At 46.8% G+C, this 18,998-nt stretch overlaps 1 protein-coding gene across 2 annotated transcripts in view; it reads left to right on the forward strand.

Annotated features, from left to right (window-relative positions):
• ASTN2 (astrotactin 2) overlaps positions 1-18,998 on the forward strand; it is a gene marked incomplete at its 5' end in the record, with an annotated part of 643,478 nt that overhangs the window by 240,293 nt on the left and 384,187 nt on the right. The window lies entirely within an intron of this gene.

Genomic DNA, 18,998 nt, shown 5'->3' on the forward strand with positions numbered 1-18,998 from the left:
TTTTTTCCTTTCTCCCAATTGGATTAGGAGAAGCATTTTAGAAATTTAAATGTTATTAAAAATGGACTCAGTATACTTTTGGAATTGGCTTGTACATGCTTATTAGCCCCTGAACTGGAATTGGAGTCATTGCAATTCCTACCCCCAGTGATTGTTACTCTACCATTGCCTTTGGGTCATTCTGAGTCAAGATGTTATCATATGTCCATGGCACCTTGATAGCAAGCTCCTAGAACCCAACTATCCCTGCTTTTTACAGGTTGTTTAGTCTCATCTTCTCAGCTTTTCAGGGGGGTGGAGGGGGATGAACCAGACATGATTTTCCAGGCTATTGGTATTTCCCAAAAGAGGTAGTTTTAAAAAAAGAATAGATTGCAAAAGGGATAGCATTTAGGAAATGAAGTGTTAATTATGAAGAACTAAGATGGTTTCAGGCACACATAAATTAATTAATGGTAGATGATAATTTTCCATTTTTGATAGAATTGAAGTAGATGAGACCTTTAAAGCATGTGGTCAGGTTCCTCTGTATTGCACATTTTAAAGGTGGAGCAAGGACCACCTGGTTGAAAGTCTATTAAAGACATCCAATGAGCTTGCCTGAAATCAACTGCAAGACGGTCTCTAGTGACTTTCCTCAGAGTTCTGTACTGTTGACATTGAATTTGTGGTTTCAGTGAAGCTAAAGCTGTCAGACTGACTGATGGGAAGCCTCACCTTGTGTTAGAATCCCATCTCTGCCATATATGAGCTATGTGATCCTGGTCACATCCACTTGCCCAGTTTCCATTTCTTTGCCAAATGGGATAAGAACAGCGCCTTCCTCACAGTAATAATTCATATCCATTGATCATTTCCGATGTGCCCAGCACCCTCCTGACGTCTCATAACATCCTTACGTCAATCCCATGAGTTGATGCTATTATTATTGTTTTCATTTTACAGAGTAAAATATAATCTGAGCCATAAAGGTGATGCCTTTACTAGTTAAGTGATGGAACCAAATTTCCACTCAGATCTCTCCAGTTCTGGAACCCATGTCCCTAACTATTTCATTGAAACATTTCCCAGGAGTTACAATGATTCAATAATATAAGTGAATGCTGGTACATAATATACTCCCAAAGTTACATTGCACCCATTTTAGATGAATTGGAGTCCCACTACAGTACAGTTCAAGTAGAAACTGGTGATGGTGGGGGAAGGCAGTGTTGGGAAGGTGATGTACTGTGTCATGCTGCTGATAAAGGCCATAATCTTCAGGATAAAATAGCTGGTTGACCTCCTTCAATCTGAATTACATTAAATAGCAAGCCGGCCAAGAGGGTCCCACAGTATCAATCTTCAGGGACTCTAACACATCTTTGGAAATGTTCAAAAGAAATGAGAAGAATATAAGCTGTAGACCGCATTTCAGGGAGAGTGTCAGATGTAGTTGGAAGGAACACTGTAGTAGGTTGAGAGGGGGGAGACATCCAAGGGGCATGGTCCAGTAGCATTAGATGCCCTAGAGCTCTGGCTAAGGATGCTGTGTCCGGTTCCTGGAGGGTATGCTTTCATCAAGTTGGGGCCAGAGCAGAGTTGCTCAGGACAGTAGAGGAGATGAAAATCTGCAGCTCTGGACCCTCCTTCTCTACCCTCTCTCAACAAACCATGAAGGTTCTCCTTTAAAAAAAAGTGGTGCGAATAACTGGAGTACTGGTTTGATTTGGGTCCTAAATTATTATCCTGCTTGGCCCACATGCCTTTGTCTGGGCTTGAAGCTATCACACAGACAGACAGCCTTTCAAGTCTTCTCTTGATTTTACGTCTCACATGCCCATTGGTTTTACTGTGAGGGTGGGAAGAAGATGGTGATCATTATCATTCAGCAGAATCTGTGCTGTGTAGGTTGAGTTTTTCAAGCTGCAGGAATAAACCTTGTTTGACATGCTAATGCCCAGGCAAGCATATCAGGGGCGTTTAAAGAATTAATAAGTTCTAATCAGATGATAGGTGCGACATTAATAAATAATAGATCATAATTATAGATCTCCAGTAACATGCCACGGAATCACAACAGAGAGATGAGAAGCAGAGACAGCAAGAAAAAGATCAGCCTTCTCGTAGGATGGAAAAGGAAAACTTAGAGACGCTTTGCTAGTTGATTTTTGTTTTTTTTAGTTGGTGACGGAATCTTGCATAAGTAAGGAATCTTGCATTATAGGAGGCAGAGCAATTTAGCATTCCAATGTTCAGGCACTGCCTATCTGGGTGGCTACATTTAAAATAACTGATGATAACCAATGTCAGTGAGGATAGGGAACAACTGGAACTCTCACACCCTAATAGTGGGAATGGAAGTTAGACTGACCAACTTTGTGAACCTGTTGAGCAGTATCTACTTCAGTTGAATGTCTCCATCGGTTCCACTCTGAATAATATACTTAACAGAAATGTGTATAGTACATTCAAGTATATTCATTTGTATTGCTAGAAAGCTGGAGAAAAATCCACAAATTGATAAAAAAAAAAAAACACAAGACATATGAATTATGGAATGATCATACCCTGGAATACTATTAATAATGACTATTCAAGAACACAACCACCACACCCATCTCACAAATATAACATTGAATTATGGAAGCCGCACACAAATAATGGAATTAATTTTGGGGGGAGTCAAAAGTTACATGTAGATTTTCAGCTGTGTGGAGGTTATGGGGGGGTCAGTACCCCTAACTCCTGTGTTGTTCAAGGGTCAACTATATATGTTTATATATATTAAGATCAGAACCAGTAAAAACTAATCCTTGAAGGTAGAAGAAAGAATGGGGATTACCTTTGCGTGATAGGGGGGCAGTGGCATGGGGAGAGCACAAAAAGTTTTTTGTGACGCTGATGATAACTAATTCTTGACCTGAGTGGTAGGTGCTGGGGTGTTTCGAATCTGTAAAAATTCTCTGGCTCTACAGCTATGATTTGCACTCTTTTCTTTATGTGTGCTCTATTTTGATTAAACATAAACTGTATGATATAAGGTAGTTCACTGTTTTAAAGGCATGGGCTTTGGAGCTCAGCTGAACTGAGTTCAGATCCGAGCCCCTCACCTGTGCCCTGCAGGAGCTTTTCTGTGGCTGCCAGCCCTTGTGGGGAGTGCAGATAGCATCTATGCCTAGAAGGTGAAACTAAATGATATCATACATTGAAAAGCACTGAGTCAGACACATGGTGACCTCAAGAAGTATGAGTTATTACTTTGCTGTTATTGTAGCATAGTATAGCAGTGTTTTATGTTCATCTTTTTAGTTCTTTTCTGTTTCTTTTGCTGAAGGGCCACATCCATTCTAAGATGCATCTTAAAATCAATAGTGCCTTAGTATTGAGCGTTCACATCAATCCCTTTGTCAGGGGGGCGTTGGGGAGACTTAAATGAATATGCTGAAGCTATACCGTGTGGGAAGTCTGGGGGCTTTGTGTGCATGGAGATGTTTGCAGAATGAATGCAGAGGCATGTGTGCGGGACACACAGAGTGCCTTGAGGGGGTTGGAAAAGGAAGAAAAAATCCTGACCAAAGGAATTAGAAAAGCATTTGCAGGAAAGAAAACACTGGCAATTAACCTTGGACTGTGGACAGCGTTGGGCTGTATGGCATCTAAGGTGGGAGGGAGGGCCAGGAGTGGAAGGGCCGAAGATGAGAACGCTCCCCTGGGCAGCTCCCTTGCCCAGCCTGGCCCAGCAGGAAGCTGCTGGCAGTGGGGTTTTCAGCATTGGAGACTCTAATGATGTCAGCTCCAAAGGTGGAGGAGCCGAGCGCGCTCTAATTAAATTGCATACAGCTTCCTTTCAACTCCGAAAACCTTGGCTAGGCCCTTCCTGTGTGCCTACCACTGTGCCAGGGACTGGAGGGGAACAGAGATGAATAAGGACCCCCATGGTGTAGCGAGGAGCATGGAACAAGAAACCGACTTGAGAGATGAAATGGAAGGTACTGTGGAGAGAGAGGCATGGATTGCTGCGCCCTGGGCCTTCTTCACAGTTTCAACCAGAGTGGGTTCTTCTTACAAGAGAGATGTGAGGCTAGCTATTATCATTGGAATAATAACCATCCAAGAAGCCCAGCTTTTGGAGCCCCTTAGTGATTTTTCTATGATCTCAAATCAATGAAAACGAAGTGGTGGAACCCTGTTAAGTCCCTGCATGTTGTGGAAGGAACTATGGGATGTCGGAAAGCATGCTAGCATTGCTCAGTGGGTGACAGTTTTCTCACTGAATTCGTTCTGAATAGAATTGAGAACGGTTCCTTGTTCTTCCGGCCTCTTCATTCCAAGCACTAACAAGTTATTGCACACCTACTGTATGCCAGGCTCAGTATTGGAAGTATGAAAATGTGAAGACTAGACATCTCCCTGCACGGAATGAGACAATATTGCAAACAAGAAGATGCCGTGCTTTGGGACAGGGGAAGGGGTAGTGGGAAAGTTCAGGCTGAGAAGGTGCCCCTGTGTGATGGGCACAGCTGCCAGGCCTAGACATACAGAGACTAGGAAGAGAGTGTAGGCTTGCGATCCCGCAGTTCTGGGTGCGAATCCTGGCACCGCAGTTGGCTCCCTGAACTTCTTGGGCCAAGTCCGGTCACCTCTCCAAACCTCCATTTCCAAACCTGCACAGTCCAGATTGTTGTGTTTCCCTCAGATTTTGTTGTTAGGACTGCATAACATTTGTAGAATAACCCGTACGGCCTCTGACGTGTCATTGGTGTTGAAGGAGAGGCATTTTAGGAATTTAAGCAGGCACTGTAGTAAAGATAAGCAAGTGAGCACATGATGCCGTGGGGTCAGGAGAGTCATGTTGGAGTTCCTGGTACAGAAGCTGTACCATAGTGAGGAGGGCTGTGTCATCCTTCCTCCTAACCATGGAGGAGGCAAGGGCAAGGGCAAGGGCAAGAGGGAAGGAACGGCAGGCCATCAGGTGTGCGGAGTAGGCAGGAGTGAGTTCAGGCCAAGGCAGGTGATAACATGTCAGGAGGCACCTGGATGGGAAGGCCCAGGCAACACAGTCTGGGGGAAGTGCCTGCTAGAGACCTTGTTTGGCTTAATTCTCAAGATTCCTCCCTCCTATCAGAGGTGAGTAATGCTGAGTGGATTTTGTTAATGAGTGTGTGTGCGCTCGCGTGCATGTAAGCACACTCATGGCAGTTGAGCACTTCCCTTCGCAGCAGGGATATTGAGTTAGGGGTGGGCTTCCTCCGTTCTCATTAGCATCTCAGCCCCATCATGCCTCTGCACTTTCCCCTTCCTCACCAATTATTCATGCAGATGTGCAGACGTTCCCAAAGGGAAAAGAACTTCAATAGGCAATCAATTCACTTACCTGCTTGAAACACGGAAGAGAGGAGGGTTGGATAAAGGGAATAGTGAGGGCGCTGGAGCCAGAGTCCCCCGGTTCAAATCCCAGCCCCACCACTCACTAGCTGATCTTGTTTAAGTTCCTTAAACTTCCTGAGCCTCAGTTTCCTCTCTGTAAATGGGAATGGTAACTGCTCTTCTATGTGTTGATGTTTTTGAGAATCGAATGAGATACGTTTAAATGCTTAGCCCCATAGTTATAAATAGTGATGGCTCCCATGTATTGAGCACTTCCTTTCTGTCAGGCCCTGACTGAGCACGCTGCATGCACTGCTTCTGATTGCACAACAAGTCAATCAATCCTGGGGTTACTACTGTTTACAGGTGAGGAAACCGAGGCTCAAAAGGTTTAAGTTATCTGCCCAACTATTATGGTGAATCACAAAAACAGGATTTGAACTCAGGCTGTTTGGTGAGTGGTCAGGAAATGCTGGCTACTGTGGAGGAGGGTTCTCTGTAAAATCGAGGAGTAGGCTCACGGGACTTTCTGTCTTAGTCCACCGTGAGTGCGGGAGTCCATCCCATGCTGTTGGGAGACTAAGTGCTAAGTGGGAAAAGGGGAGCTTCTGGGAGAACCAGGGGGTCTGCCTGGCACTTGCAGCTGCGTTCCGGGAATTTGGGCATCAGAACTTGCCCTGCAGGACCATACCCCTCCTGTTAGGAGAAGGAAGCCCCTCTGGGAAGCATTCCTACAAAGGCCTCCACGCGCCCTACCAAGTGGATGTACTGTATGCCCACAACTCTTCACAGCCTCCCTGCCTGTCATTCAGCCAGTAAGCCCGGAGACATATATATTTCCCCCGTTTGAGTTTAGCGATCGTAATAAAAGTGAAGTCTATTAGGATGAGTTTCTGCCCAGACTCGGTAAATCTCTCCAAACGCCATTCAGCACCAGATCTCCCTTAGCCTTGGCCGCCAGGGAGGCTGGAGCATGCGCCAACTGTCAGCTCCGGCGAAAGGGCCACGGCACGGGCTCTGCTAAATGAAACCCAAATGGAAACTTTGCAATATAAATATTGAAGTGACCCCGGTTGGATACAGGGGAACCAGTTAGCTAAGCTCCTCGCTGCCATGCAGCAGATGCTAAATTATTAAAACTTTAATAAATGTAATAATAAATATTTGATGTTGAATTACAGAAGGCTTTGCAGATACAGTGAAACTGAGAAATGACTTGTTACATCTGCATTAGAAGTTAAACACTTTTCAACTTCTGATGTTGAAATGGGACCGCAGGTTTTTAGAAGAAAAAAGAGAGAGAAGGGAGAGGCATGAAAGCAGGCTGAGCTGGGAGTCGGGGCACCTGGGTTTCCGTCCTGAATCCATACTGAAGACAGTGATGAGTGGCAGCATGGACATGCTTTCTGGGTAGAGGCCTTCACACAGCTTCTCCTAGATGATCCCACAGCCATCTTCCTGATGCTGTTTTTTTAAAATATATTTTTATTGATTTCAAAGAGGAAGGGAGAGGAAGAGGGAGAGAGAGAAACATCAATGATGAGAATCATTGATCGGCTGCCTCCTACACACCCCCTACTAGAAACCAGACCCTGACCTCCTGGTTCATAGGTTGGTGCTCAACCACTAAGCCATACCTGCTGGGCAAGAGAAGCTGTTTTTAAAGCCCCCTTTCCTCAGGTGAGGACACTGGCATTCTAAGACCTTAAATAGCACAGCTGGTGGGCAGACAAGTTGGAATCTGAATATAGGTTTCTGCTCTCAGCACCTTGCGTCATTCTTCATCTCACCATGCCTCCCTCCCTGGCTGTGTGGAAACTCTTTCTGGTCTTTATGAGCCAGGATGTCTTGGGTTTCAGGGGACAGAAACCCAGTTAAAATGAGCTTAACGACAACTGTATTAGAAGGACGCCATGATCATGATGGGAAGGAAAGGTGAGAGGTGAGCTTAGCCACAGAGATGAGGCGAATTAAGGGAATTGCCAGGTTCTGCCTACCTTCTCTGCATCACTCCTGCACGGCTGCATTCTCTCCCAGGACGAAACTCCTTCCTGCCCGTCCCCACCCGTGGCAGTGGTGTGCTCATCCTGACTCCCCGAGAGTGAAGGCTTCTCTTACTTCAGCTGCTGCTTGTGAAAATTCCTGGGGCAGGAATCGTATGGGCCTGGCATGGGCTAGATCAGGGGTGGGCAAACTTTTTGACTCGAGGGCCACAATGGGTTCTTAAACTGGACCGGAGGGCCGGAACAAAAGCATGGATGGAGTGTTTGTGTGAACTAATATAAATTCAAAGTAAACATCATTACATAAAAGGGTACGGTTTTTTTTTTTTTTTTAGTTTTATTCATTTCAAACGGGCCGGATCCGGCCCGCGGGCCGTAGTTTGCCCACGGCTGGGCTAGATGCTCACCTCTAGTTAGTCATCTATGATTAGGGGGCAGGGTCACCAAGCGCAGGCACAACCATGGAAGGGAATAGGAGGACCATGAGCTAAACATCTACTCCAACCCATTGGGCTTCTGTATATCCACTTACCTTAGAGGCTGGGCTAAATCAGAGAGGGCAGATATCAGACATCTCATTTGCCCACTCAGATAAGTGAGTTAGGGCTGCCCAGGATATTCTTTTGGAAGAATTTCTGAGGTCACGGACAGACTCGGCTGGGAAAAGTGTGGTGACGAGCCCATGATGGCCGCCTTCAGTCTCGGATGGGAGTTGTGAGCGCAGAGTCCTCTCTGAACTTGGTGGAATTCAGAGGTCTTTCCAGCTTTGCATCTGATTACTTGACAGCTGTGTGCACCTGTAAAATAAGAGAGATCTTTGGTTGCCGAGATGCAGAAGAAAGTCATGTGGATGGAGATATTGAGGATGAATTAGAAATGGAGCTGTCTTACTCCCTTTATCTGCTTTTATCCACCTACCTGTTCCCTGGGGGGTACATTTAGATAATCTCACCTTGATGCCAATAAGTTCCCTGAGATACATTTCTGGCTTGAGGCAGAGTCGAAGTCGCCATATAGGTCCTTCCTAGACACTGTCTGGCTCTATCATTGTCACTTGTAATGTATTACAAATCGAATGCTAGAATTTAAGCTGTACACAGACCACCCACATTGCAGGGGACTTGGAATGCATCTTGGAGTTCGGGACACGTTTAAACCACTATAGGCTCCCCAACTAGAAGGACCTGCTGCCATCACATCGGTGGTTCTCAGCTGATAGAATCCCCTCTGCCTGCCAGGGTCTCACGGTGTTCTCTTAGCAATCCCTGCCCTGGTCTCACCCAGACGGGCCAGGCTTTAGCAGCACGTCAGGGGCAGGGGTCACAAGATAAACTAAGATGAACAATCACGTTGCCTTCTAAGCGTCCTGTCCACACCCTCCGACGTGCAGCAAGGCTGGATTAGCCATCGTGAAACAGAACCGCCAGGGAGGGCCTGTGACTGGATCTGGACACGGGGCCTGCACAGGTGCCAGAGGGTGAGGGAGGCAGCTGTGAGGTGCCCAGTCCCATGGGTGTATGCAGCATTTGGGAGGCATGATGGGAAGCAGTCAGGGAAGCCCACGGTTCCACATACTCCAGAAGGGCCTGGTCTTCAGGGAAAGACTTTAGTAGCCCATGAAAGATGAGGTATCATCAGTCAAAAGGAAAAGGCTCGCTTCCCTCCTCTGTGACACGGGCCTTGAAGGGGATGGTTTTTGTCCTCAGAGGACATTGCCAATGTCTGGGAACATTTTTGGTTGCCACATTTGGGAAGGTGCTACTGGCATCTAGTGGGTAGAGGCCAGGGATATTGCTAAACATCCTACAATGCACAGTGCACCCCTTCTAAACCCCCCCCCATTTCAGTTCAGGGCCAAGGTTGAGAAGCCCTACCTTAGATGATGTTATATTAGCCCCATTGAACAGATGAGCAAACTAAGACTCAGGAGGCATGATTTCAAATTTATGTTCATTCCATTGCATCCCTGTAAAGTCCCAATTCTAAAGGAGTCGGGATATGGTGCAGGTTCGTAAGCCAGAAATTGAAGCATGAAGGGAAAAGCTGGCATGCATAGACTGAACCTGGGATGACAGGAAGGTCTCACAAATAAGGTTGTTTGCTGGCCCACAAGTGCTATAGGAACCCTTCCTTCTGGTGCCAGGGGCTGCATGGGCCCAGCGCCCGGGCTGTGGGGGCGAGTGGCAGCATCGCAGGCAGGTCTGACAGCAACCGCTCCTGCAAAGTGAGCCAGAGACACCCCGCCCGCCCTTGCTCTGACGGATTTTGAACATTAAAAAAAAGTTTACAATCCCAGCTGGGCAGGCATAAATCACAGCGCCTCTGTGCAGAAGCAGCAGACGTGACTTATGGCCCCATCACCATGGCAACGGGAGCCCAGTGGGCACATGCACAAAAGCTCCACTCGCGCCTGACAGGCCTGTGTGGGGCCTGATGAAGAGGCAAGTGTTCCGGAGAAAGGATGGATTCTCTAGAACTCACTGCTCATGTGTCTTTGCTCTTCACCGGAGCGAGCCCCTGGCTCCTTCCCCGCTCGCACCATCCCCAGCCAGCAGGAGTGTTCTGGGTGGGAAGGAGATTTCTTCTATTACCCGGAAGGTTTGCCAAACAGACCCTTAGAGCCCGGGAAGACCCGGCGGGGCCTGCCTGGCCCGCTCCCTGTGCTGAGTTATGATGATAGCTCCCACGTCTTCAGCTCCAATCCATGCAAACACTGGGCAGATATTTCTTCCTGAGCGTTGGCAGATTGGCCTCTGAGATTTTCTTCCTGCCTCCTTGACCCCTCTGCCTGCAGCTAAAATATATTCCTCAAGATGGCAAGCCTACTTTAGACCTCTCCATCGCTCTCCTTTGCCTGTTGCCAGGAAGACAAAGCCCACCCTTCTCAGGGGGAAACCAGCCCTTGGCGTCCAGCCCTGCTTCTCTCTTCAGTCACGTCCCCCAGGCCCCTCCTAGAAGCACCAGCCTTCTTGAGTGCTTGTAGTTCCTCGTGCCTCTGTCCCTCCTGCCTACAACACAGGCATCATCAGCCTGTACATCTGGTTGTCTTCTCCCCATCCATCAGGGCTCAGAATACACCACCTCCTCTGGGAAGCCTTATCTAACCTCCAGAGTCCCATGTAGAAGCCCTGTCTCAGCCTGCTCACAGCATCTGACATCGCCCCATCGCTGAACTCACCCTCATCACGCAGGGCTACTGTGTAACAGGGCTGCTGAGCTCCATGACCCCTACCATCCTGCCTGGGTCACCGTTTCCTCTCTCTTGGCATGGCTATCCACTCCTCACCACACTTCCTGCCTTCACTCCTGCCACCCTCAAATCCAGGCCTCGGGGATATTTTCTTCCAACACAGAATCCTCGTTATGTCATTCCTGATGGAACTCATTCCATAGTCTTTCCTTGCCCTTATAAGAAGTCCAAACGTCTCACATGCCCCTGCCTGCATCTCCTGCCTCCACCCTACATTGCACTCTGTGGGTATTCATGTCTAGGTATTGTGTCTGCTTTCTTGTCACCAGGTCTATTTTGGATGCACACCATTCAGCACCACTACCAGTTTCCAATGAGTAAGATCACTCCTACTTGTCCTTTAGGTCTCAATTTAAACGTCTCTTCTACTAGGAGGCCAGGTCTTACATGCTTAGGTTAGGTGAGGTGAGTCTCTCCAACCTGGTACATGTGTGTCGCCTTGCAAGCTTTTAAAAGTCATGGATGCCTGCTGGAGCTCGAGCGTGAGTTTGAAGAACAGCATATTGACAGTCCCCTGGCCTCTTTCTACAACCATCTCCTGGCCACAGCATTGCCTGCCGGAAACACATAACCCAGATCTCATCGTCAGCAAACATGGGGAAGACCCAGATTGGAGGGCATCCTACAAATAGCTGACCTATACCTTTAAGAGTGATAAGGTCACAAAAGACAAAGCCAAATGAGGAGCTAGCCAAATTAAAGGAGTCCAAAGAAATGGTGTGGCATAGAAACGGATTATTTTCTTCAACTTTACTGTGATACGATTCACAGATAAAATTGCAATGTATTCAAAGTGCACACAATATGATGGTTCGGTATATGTTTACATTGTGAGAGGATTTCCACTAAGCTGGGGTTTTCTTCTGCTATAAAGGACATTAGCAGGGGACACGTGAAGAAATGTGCGGATTAGACCTTAGTCCTGTAGCTGTGATAATCTCTTGCTGTCAGTAACTGAATTAGAGTTATTAAAGATATTTTTGCTTTTAGAAAGTGGACACTGAAGTATTTATTGGTAAGGGGGCATCGTATCTTTTTTATTATTATTATTATTGACTTCAGAGAGGAAGTAAAAGGGAGAGAAAGAGATAGAAGCATCAATGATGAAAGAGAATCATTGATTGGCTGCCTCTTGCACACCACCAACTGGGGATCGAGGCTGCAACCTTGACTGGAATCGAACCCAGGACCGTGTGTGTGTGTGTGTGTGTGTGTGTGTGTGTACAGAGAGAAAATGAGATAAAAGAGAGAGAAAGTAAGAAAAATTGGAATGCATGAGCTCTCCGATTTTGTTCTTCTTTTTCAAGATTGTGTTGACTATTCTGGGTTCCTTGTGTTTCCATATGAATCTAGGACAAGCTTGTCAATTTCTACCACAAAAAAAAAGTCTGGGCTTTTGATAGGGCCGGCATTGAATCTGTACCTCCGTTTTGGGGAGCATTGCCATTTAGCGATTCACTGATGCCAAACCAGCAGCAGTTACTAAATGCTCTTATTGCCTCAGTGAATGGGGGAGTTAAAATCACCAATGGTCCTTCCACTATAAATATCTGTAGGGGAACTATTCGGTCCGAGATGGAGATCTGAGAGTCTCCTCCAGCCCTTCCTTTTAGAATAGAGAAACTGAGGCACAGAGGTGACATGGTGCTATCCGTCATCCCACTGGAGGACAGTGGAACGGGCCACCTGGGTCCCTGTCAAGGGCCTCTTCTGATTTTATCAGCTGCATCTCCATGGCCCCAGCCAGCACAGATGTTCTTTCTTCTGGAGTCACGGGCGGCTCAGCAGGGCTGGGCCCCTGATGGGAGGTTGTAATGAAAAGCAGCCTGGAGCCCGGGGGATGCAGCTCTGAACGCCGTTGCTTCATGGCTGAGACCGCGGCTTGAGGCCAACACCAGCGGCCCTCGCTCCTGACAGCAGGTAGGGATGATGAATGGGCAGCTTAGCGTGATGGAGCAAATTGATCATTGCATCACCGACCACAACTTATTCATCCCTGCAAAGAGGGCAATTCATTATCCAGCATGTCACACTGCCCGTGTCATCGCCTGAGATAAAAGTCGGGGGCCTCACAGGCTGTGCATCTCATCACATCTCACCTCTTCTTCATGGGAGAGCAAGGCTGCAGACACGGGGTGCCAGGGGCTCCCTGAAGCGCCAAGGCCTTTCCCCGCTTGGGCAGACTCTGAGGGCTCCTCTTCTTCACCAGGGAGTGAATAGGAGCAAAACTCAAGGGCTCTTAAGCCAATCCACAATAGCGAATGAGTTGCATGGTTGAGCCCAGCCTTATGCCCCCTGGAGCGCAATGTTGAGAAGGATCCTCAGTCTGCATGTGAGCGCCATAGGAATGGAAGCGCCATAGGAATCGTTTAGCGATGGCTGTGGCGGGTCTAGACAAAGCAGCCAGAAATGTCTCCTGTATAGCCCTCCATTCAGCGATGGGGCCGGTTGGACCATTTCATACAACTCTCACGTTCTGTCAGATCCTCAGCAGCATTAAGGATGAGTTAAAAAGGAGTTAAAACATAGTGTGCAGTTACAGACAATTAATGAACGCTTCTGTCTGTTATTTCAGTCAGCGCATTAGCTGTTCACTAGCGTAGTACAACCCACAGGTTTGCCACAGGTACGTTATAAGAGATATAACAGGAAATATTTCAAGTTTGGAAATATTTTCTTTTTTTAGAGGATTTTTAAAATGTAGTGGATTCCGAGTGATGAGTAAATAGTAGCCCTCCCTTGAACTTTGGAATGCGTTCTGGAGTGGAAGAGAGAACAGTGTGACCAGAGTAACTTGTCCATGAGGTGGTGACTTGCGCACTCACTCACCAAACCTGCTATGGCTCCCTGAACCTCTGCCTCCAAATAAGCCGCTGGGCTTCGTCTGCCTCTGCCCCTCTCTTGCTGGACTCCAGGACGTGGCCCTGCCCACTCAGGTCTAAGGCAGACTCTGCCTGGGCTCTGGACCTCAGGTGCTCCAGTTTATGGAAGGCCCTCGCCCTGGGAACTATACCCTACCCCTCCTTTATTGTTGCAAAAAACAAACCTCAGTCGCTCACCTGTAAACAGGAACCTGGTGGTGTCACGACTGTGGAGATGACTATGATAGAGGTGGGCCCACATACCCACCACCTAGATTCTAGAAGCACAGAGCGCCCGCGGCCACTCCCCCTCCTACCTCAGCTCCTGTCTGTGTGTTGGCTACATCACTTTCATGTCCTCAGGAAGGTATAGGCATGGGCACCAGGAAGTCTGGAGACACAGTCTTACATCTTGAAGTAGAGGAAACAGGCTCTCTCTTCCTCCCTGTGTTGTGGAAATTCCCAGGGAAGGATTTGTATTGGCCCAGCCAGGTGCCCGTGCCCTCCGCTGGGACAAGTCCTGATAAACAGGGCCAGGTGCTTGGTCAAGCCTGGCATGTGCTGTGGCCAGGAGGGCAGGCTGCTTTCATATCTGCCCCCGTCCCTTCCCCCACAGCCGTGTGGAGTGTGAAGGAGAGAAGACTAGAAAAGGAAGAAGGAGAAAGGAAGTTGGGTGATGTTGCCAGAACAAGATGGAAAGGGATGCTTTTACAGGAAAACAACTGCCCGTGACAATGTTTCATTTCTCCTTCAGTACTGCCTTTTTTTTTTTCAATATTTAAACATGCTCAACCATATCTCATTAAAAATAAATACTGATCATTGAAAATGCAAGAGTAGTTCTCTCTTAATCATGCTTTTCCAGTCTTTTCCCTTTCTTAACAGCCAAATCTACTGAGCAAATAGTTTGTGTGTGTAATTTCCTAGCCACTTCTCAGCTTTCCGAAAATAGCTTCGTTTAGCTCAAAGGTTCTTAACCAGGGACAGTTCTGCGCCCACCTCCTGGAAGTAATGGCAATGTCTGGAAGTAATTTTGGTTGCCACAACTGGGAGGGTGCTTCTGGCATCTAGTGGGTGGAAGCTAGGGATGCTGTAAACATCCTACAATGCACAGGACAGTCCTACACACACAAACGCACCCATAAAAAGGAACTAAATAGCCCAAAATGCCATTAGTGTCAAGACTGAGAAATCTCAGTCCCTTCTCCTAGACCTATCTGCTTTATTCCTGATTGCCTTGCATATTCTTTTGTAGACTCCCTGATCGACCATCCAAACTCTCAGCTGATGCTGAAATAACAACCACCACCAAACAAAGAAAAAAGAAACACAAGAAAACCTGCCATTTATTGAGCATTTACCATATGCCAGGCAGTGGGCTCTGTTTTTTTCATGCAGCTGCCATATCGAATCCTCACAAAGGCATTCTAAGATAGGGACTATTATTGTACTTAAAGTCATAGGCCCGTCTCTCAGGGCAAGCCAAAATTCAAACTCAAAGTATCTGTTCCAGGGGCTGTGCCTTTAACCACTAACCTGCAAAGGCCCCATCACCCCTGGAGTCCTCACTGTCTCCACTGGAAGCTATGAGGGCAGGCTTCCACCTTCCCCCTCCTAGACAGACTCTTGGACATCAGCACATTCCAGAAGTGAGTGTGTCCTGACCCCAGGCCCAGCTCCCCACAGGCTGCAGCACCCTCACTGCGTGCACCAAGCTCCCCCCAGTTCTTCCTCCCCGAAAGGAGACGAAGAGCTTGGCATTCCGTGAAGCAGGGATCCATGAGGAAGAGGGAGAGAGAGCGGGAGGAGGAGAGAGAGGACTCCGTATTTCTCCAGCATGTTTTGAAACAGTGATGACAAATACGCTGTAGAGAACTCAAGTAAAACTTTAAAAGTATATCGTTTATATCGCTTGGAAGCAACCAAGAATTCTAGCACTGGGGCTGGCATTCCATCAATAGAGGCTGCATTCTGCGCAGCCCTTTGTGATGGTCACCAAGCACAGGCGCCTGTTCAAGCCTCAGGAAATCCAATGCTTGCCAAACTCAGGTGACCTAGGATCTCTTTTTCATACGTTATTGATTAATAGTAATTGAAATATATATTGAAAAGTGCTAATCTAATTACTATTGTTATAATACAAAAATAAACCAAAATACACATCTCTCTCTCTCTCTCTCTCTCTCTCTCTCTCTCTCTCTCTCTCTCTCTCTTCTTTCTCTCACACACATGCACATTAGCAATGAGCATACCTGCTGTCCAGACCTTGGCTTCTCAACACCACGTTCAATAGAAGGAATCTACTCTCTGAAGAAATGGCTGATTCCAGGACTAAGACAAGGAAAATAAAACATCTTGTCTCAGAAAGTCCATAAGATGGAGACACATCAAAGGACACAGAGCCAGAATTTAGTACGATTGGGGGATCAAAATAAATAATTATAGTCACACTAGAGGCCTGATGCACGAAATTCTTGCAGTCCGGGACCCCTCAGGGGATGTCTGCCTGCCAGCTTAGACCCGCTCCGCAGGGATCAGGCCCAAGCCGGCAGTCAGACATCCCTCTCACAGTCCGGGACCCCTCGCTCCTTACTGCCCACCTGCTCACTGCTCCTTACTGTTTGGCTTGCTGCTCCTTAGCGCTGCCACAGAGGCAGGAGAGGCTCCTGCTGCCGCCACTGCACTCGCCAGCTGTGAGCCTGGCTTCTGGCTGAGCTGCGCTCCTTCTGTGGGAGCACACTGACCACCAGGGGGCAGTTTCTGCATTGAGCATCTGCCCCCTGGTGGCCAGTGTGCATCATAACGGTCACCTAGGCTTTTATTATATAGAAGATAACATAACCCAGTCAATAAAATAGGTAACTGCCTTTCAATAATAATATCCTTAATAAATAAATACATTGACTGTTTGATGAAGAGATATTTTCATAGTACCTCCCCATCCCCGAAACACATTAGAGAGTGGGGAAAAGTTACTTTACAGGAGAGAAGACTGCTGGTAGGCAGCACCCTAATTGAATGAATGAAGTAAAATCAGCCTGAATGGGGAAAATAAAAAACATGAGCCATCTGATAAGGTGCCCCAACCAGGAAACATGGCTACGGTGATATTCTTTTCCAAAGATACCGTTCCTGAATTTGATCATGAAGAAACATCAGACAAACCCCAGTTGAAAGGAGCGGTAAATCAAAAGCTTTGTCGATGTAACAAACCTATAGAGAATTTTTATAAAAATGTATTTGAGCCAAACTGGAGATACACCTGAAGCAAGATCTCAACAGACTGAGATAAATGCTTCAGAGAATAACAGTTTGCACTTTCTTCCATGCATTTGAGACTAATGAGGAAACTTTAAAAAGGTTACCTGAAGCCCGGCTGGTATTGCTCATTGGTTGAGGATCAGCCTATGAACCAGGAGGTCACTGTTCAACTCTTGATCAGAGCATTGTTCAACTCTTGCCCAACTCCTGATAGAGCCTGGGTTGTGGGCTCTATCCCCAGTGTGGAACATGCAGGAGCCAGCTGATCAATGATTCTCTCTCATCATTGATGTTCCTTTCCCTCTCCCTTTCTCTTTGAAATCAATAAAAATATATTTTTTAAAAAAGAAAAAGATTACCTGAACCTGAACGTGAAAGGAAGCAACACAGGGATGGGATTACAGGATAGTTACGATTATGTGCTCTCTTGAGGATGGTTAAGGTTTATTTCAGAGGTGTGTTAGCATAGATGCACAGAAACAATGGACAGGGCTTGCTTAAGACAAATTAAACCTTTTCCTAACAAATGATATGCCTCAGGCATGACTACCCACCATGACCTGCCCAATTAGGACTTTATACTCAGATCTCCCCGTGAGGTTATTTTCCATAGAACCCCTTTTTTCATCCACAGCTTCAAGATTACGAAAGACCAAAAAACTGAGGACACATTCCAGACCAAAAGGCATGACAAGTAAAGGCAACACATGATTCATTCTCACCTGGATCCTTTTCCCCAAAGGAAATTGTGGGACATTTGGCAAAACTTGAATGGGACTTGGGGATTCTGTAGTAGTAATGCATCAGTGCTAATCTCCTGATTTTGATGATTATATTGTTGTTATACATAAGACTGTTTTTGTTTGTGGAAAATACTGCTAAAGTGTTTGGACGAACGGACAATCTGGTCGGCAGCATACTCTCCAATGGTTCCTAGGAAAATATCGTTTTGTCTGACTAGGAATCTAAAAGTATTGCTGGAATCAAAATTTTATTCTTTGGGGATGAGTGTAAATCCAAAGAACGCCTTTCTTGGCTATCTTCAAGAGGAATTAAAAGATGTAGCCTATCTCCCCCTCTTCCCTTTCAGATGAGTCTAGAGATATGAGACACCCAGAGGCACAGAAGAGAGAGAGAGAAAGTCATTGAAATGAAAAATCAAAGTTGTTTACACATTAATTACTCAGCGAGCCCTGTGTGGGCCCTTTGGGAAGCCAGATGTAACTTCCCAGAAGAAATACCAACCTCATGGACTTACTGGGACGTCTCTAGGAGACTCCCACCAATTCATTATTCCGTTTGTTCCTCCAACAGTCCATGCAGGCAGAATGTACAGAGAACAGGAATCTCATTCCACACGGTAGGAAACAGTGCCCCGGAAGTGAAGTGTCTCCCAACACCACGCGCCTGGCAGATGATGGTTCATGGAACCAAACCTACAGCTGTCTGATTCCAAAGAGCCTTTCAGGTTTACCCACTGCCTTCCAAGATACGCATCAGATAGAGACTCCCATAAAGAAATATCAATGGTGTTCTGGTGTGGCTCAGTGTTTGACCATTGAACCATGAACCAAGAGGTCACTGGTTTGATTCCCTGTCAAGGCACATGCCTGGGTTGTGGGCTCCATCCCCAGTAGGTGCCATGCAGGAGGCAGCCAATCAATGTTTCTCTCTCATTGAAGTTTCTGTCTCTCCCTCTCCCTTCCTCTCTCTCTGAAAAATCAAAACATTTAAAAAAGATAATAGTATAGCAATAGTCGGTCCATATGTATTGCCATCATTCCCTCCTCTTCCCACATATCCTGCATTAGCTTAATACATGTAGGAGAACTTTGTCCTGCTTTTCTCTGTCTTGCAATGTAAAGGCGATCTCCTTTTTGTTGAAGCCTGTGGTTCTAATTCCAGATGTGGAGGTGGAGAGTGGGGTGCAAAAGCCTTCACTAAGATGGCACGTTAGTCCTCTGGTCCTGGGCCACTCCCTGCTCTCAGGTACCCCATCCCCTTACTGCCCCAAAACCCTCCCACCTCCGGATCTTGAGCTGATGAGCTCCTTCTTCTTTTCTCAGCCGCTGATTCCTGGTCTTACTCAACAACAGTTTCAAGTAGACAGGTTTGATCCCCACCCCCGCACCTCACCCTTGCATTGCCTACCTCTCCTTCCCTCCTCCTGTTTTATTATCTTCATCCTTCATCCCAGCGCTAACAGTCGAAGATCATTATTAGATTTCAAGCAAGTTCTGTGGCTAGGAATTTATTAATTTTGCCCTTCGGCTA

Source organism: Myotis nattereri (assembly GCF_964212035.1).
Source record: "Myotis nattereri genome assembly, chromosome: 12".
Lineage (NCBI taxonomy): Eukaryota > Metazoa > Chordata > Mammalia > Chiroptera > Vespertilionidae > Myotis > Myotis nattereri.